The sequence below is a fragment of the Lepidochelys kempii genome, chromosome 10 (assembly GCF_965140285.1).
Source record: "Lepidochelys kempii isolate rLepKem1 chromosome 10, rLepKem1.hap1, whole genome shotgun sequence".
NCBI classification, from domain to species: Eukaryota; Metazoa; Chordata; order Testudines; family Cheloniidae; genus Lepidochelys; species Lepidochelys kempii.
Genome location: NC_136389.1, coordinates 56,444,518 through 56,448,160, shown reverse-complemented (window position 1 = coordinate 56,448,160; position 3,643 = coordinate 56,444,518). Strand labels below are relative to the sequence as shown.

The following is a 3,643-nucleotide window of genomic DNA, read 5'->3' as shown; positions in this document are numbered from 1 at the left end:
GCAGCAGCTCCTGGGGCTCGTCTCTGCCAGGTGCACAGGAGAACACTGCACCCGTGCCCCGCACAATCCTGCCTTTAGAGACCTCGGCTGAGTCTCGGGCTTTCCATGGTTGGGGCCGACCATAAATTATTTAACCATTGAGAGCGAGAGGGGGGCTTAATTTCTTAATTTTGCATGTTTGTTTCAGTGCTACAAGGGGATGGGTAGGTCTTAAAAATCACCAAAAAATGTGTTATGTATTTTATGGGACAGCCCCTTGTAGTTCAAGAGCGGGGAGGGTGGGAATTCCCTTTCTTTTCCTTGCAGAAAAAAACCTTGAAAGTGCTAAAGACTGGGCCTGCAAGTGCATGGAGTGGCTTTCCCTGAAGGCCACACAGTCTGCATCATAGCCATCAGTCACTCATTTGGGGGGTTAAGGGAACCCAGCACAAAATGTGGCTGTGGGGATGGTGTCACCAAGGCTGTTGCTGATGGTAGCAAGGCCACCACAGACTCTTGTCAGATGTGTAAAGTAAACAAACGATTAGAATAAATTATTATTATTCAGTTACAGGAACGTTGAGTTAGTTTTAACAATGGTAAGTAAAAAATTCAGACATAAACGAGGCTCAAATTGCCATGTCCTTTTTGTGCTAGAAAGGGTTAAGCTTCAGTAGGAAGTTGAAAATTGTCATACCACCTGGAGGGCATTATGCAGTGCCACGTTTCCTGTTAATACACAGTGACAGACAAACACCATAGTTGCAGAGATTGAGAAAGAGAATACAGCCAAGCTACATTCCAGTAGCATCTGTACTAGATTTACTTTACCAATTATTTTTATTGTTACTTGAATAAATTATCCTAAAACGTGTCATAGATAATCACTGACATATTACCTATGTGCTTCAAGGTCTCCCTCTCTAAAATTGTCAGTAATACCTATGTAATGTATGGTGGAATTATTAATTAGTTAATATTTAAAATTGCCAGAATGCACACAAGCAACTCTTGTGGCTGAGGGACTGGCATCCCACATGTTTCAGCTTATCTGGAAAATTGTTCCTTGAAAAGCTTTTTCCTGGCTGTCATGGGAGGCTGGACTGGTGATGGAATGAAGATCCCATGCCCCACTTTTGTATAAAATGACTCAGTTATGGGCAAAGGTTCCCCAAAGAATCATCTCACTGACTCAAAATGATAAGTCTGTCACTGTGTATCGTGGCATGATCTTAACTGACAAGAGTAGTTTATGTTTGTGGGGAGGGAAGCAAAAGGCAAAGGACATTATCCAAACTAACCCCTTTCTTGAGATTTCCTTTACTGGTAACTTAAATAACAATCTGAATTCTTCCTGCAACATCAGACCTTGCTTAGGGTACAAAAAAGGCTCCATCATTCATCTGTCCTGGGCTGCTTTTCACATGGCCTCTATGTTGTGAAGTCCCATAAGATTTCTCACTCTAAGTGGTGGTTGATGGAGGAATTCTTCTGATGAGCCCCTCTGTGCTTTCCTCCAGCTGCCCAGGAGCACATCTGCTATGGTAGATGCTCTGGCTTCATTCTTAACATATGTCCGTAATATTACCATTTTCTTTTCTGGATAACCTTAGAAATAAGGAGTGGTTGAACTCTCTGATGAACTTCAGTATTAGTTACAAATTCATTCCATATAACACTTACTATTTTAAGTCATTTGCCTTCAAAGGCATTTAGGCATCAGTCTGCCTTTAGGATTTCCAGCTTTCACATCCACATGTCAAGATGGAAACAACATTTGAGTAGAAGATTCATAGTTTGTTGATTGTAGATGACCAAATCTAGTTTAAGCTGGTAAATACAATTGCCACTTTGCCTGTTTGTGACATTATTTCTTTCTGAACATCCCCATTGCTTTGCACATTACTGCAATTCACTGGGTACCTAAATTGTCTCACTTCTTGTATGCTTGTGCCCTCTAAAATAACGTTTGAGCTGGGAGTTAGCAGGGGTCCTCATCAGATTTGTCTTTCATAACTAATTATTGATCACATCTTTTTTATGGTGCTGGGATAGTCTTTCAATTATTACTTGCATGTTGGTTGAGATGTCACTTAGACAAGCTATGCTGTCAGCAAAATCTAGATCTCCTAGTGTACTATTGTTGAGCCATGTGAGGTCTGTGTTGTATCCATCTACACTTTTTCTGACAGTGAAGTCAATGGCAATGCCAAACAGAGGTGAGAGAATGCATCCTTATTTGGCACCTGTGTTAAATAACAGTATATACACACAAACTTTCCGCCCGAGTGTGGGTGTTTCAATGGCTGTTTCCTGTGCAACACCAACATCGCTACTTTGCCAATATCCTTACCCCTCATTCTTTCTGAGAGTGGTTGAAACCCATTTTGTATCCTGCAAAGGCACTAATGGAACCTGCCTGATTAATTGCCATGAGACTCAGCAAAATAGCATTTTTATGTAGAGTCTTAGAATCTGCCACCAAGGTGAGTCAGCTGACGAGCTCTACACTCTTATAAAAAGGCCACCACACCTAGTCTCAGCTGACTTGGGCTTGCGGGGCTTGGGCTGCAGTGCTAAAAATTGCAGTGTAGATGTTTGGGCTTGGGTTTGGGCTGGAGACCAGGCTCTCAGACCCTTCCCCCTTGCAGGATTTCAGAGCCTGGATTCCAGCCTGAGCCCAAATATCTACACTGCAATTTTTAGCCATGTAGCCTGAGCCCTATGAGTCCAAGTCAGTTGACCTGAGCCAGCCACAGCTGTGCTGCAGGTCTTTTATTGCAGTGGAAATTTACCCTGTATGTCTAGGCAGCATGCTAGACTTTGCTTACCCAAGAAGGCTGTGAGTATGGAAAGCTAGAGATGTTATGCCCCATTTTGTGCGTTCAGTAAATATGCATTGCTTCATTTATATAAATCTCTTGCCATCAAATCCCTCACTTCCTTGTCCCTGTAGTGTTTGACATTCTCCATGTCAAACCCAATCACTCCCCCGTCAAGTTTCTCCTTTATTCTCTTGCCCCAACACCCCTATTTCCCCTGATCTGGTTCCCCCTTGAGGGTCCCCCACACCTTCTCCTTCTTACGTCCTCCCCTTCAGATTTTCCTTTCACCTTCTTTCTGGCTCCCCTGCTCAGATTTCCCCCTTCCTCTCAGTCTGGCTTTCCCATTATATTCTCCTCTCTCTCTGGCTGCTACACTCAAATTTCCCCCTTCTCCCTCCCTGATATGTCTCCAGGCCCTCTCAGAGGTCTAGAGAGGCCTGGGCCACTTCCAGCTTTTGAGGCCCCTAGCCATAATAAAAATAAAAAATTACAACACACGAAAACAAAATAAGGCACCAAAAAAAGAGTGAGACATAATTTGAATATTTTTTTTATTTAACAAATGCTTTTCTAGCCTTTTTCTGTGCAAATACACTTCTTATTGAGGAAAAATCTAGCTTTCGTGCAATGTCACAGTTGATATTAAGCATGGTGAGCACATTCAAATGCTCTTGTCCCATAGTTGAATGGTGATAGTTCTTTACCTGCTTCAACACATTGAAGGTCCGTTCACCTGAAGCCACTGATGCAGGCAAACTGACAAAAATATGGGCCTATCGACTATGAAAGCCTATGATGATGGCCAAGCTAGGGCTCAACCAAACAACCAACCACACCTT

The 3,643-nt window shown here is 42.7% G+C and overlaps 1 protein-coding gene across 1 annotated transcript in view; it reads right to left on the bottom strand.

Annotated features, from left to right (window-relative positions):
- Positions 1-3,643, bottom strand: part of MAPDA (N6-Methyl-AMP deaminase) — a 103,805-nt gene that overhangs the window by 98,029 nt on the left and 2,133 nt on the right. The window lies entirely within an intron of this gene.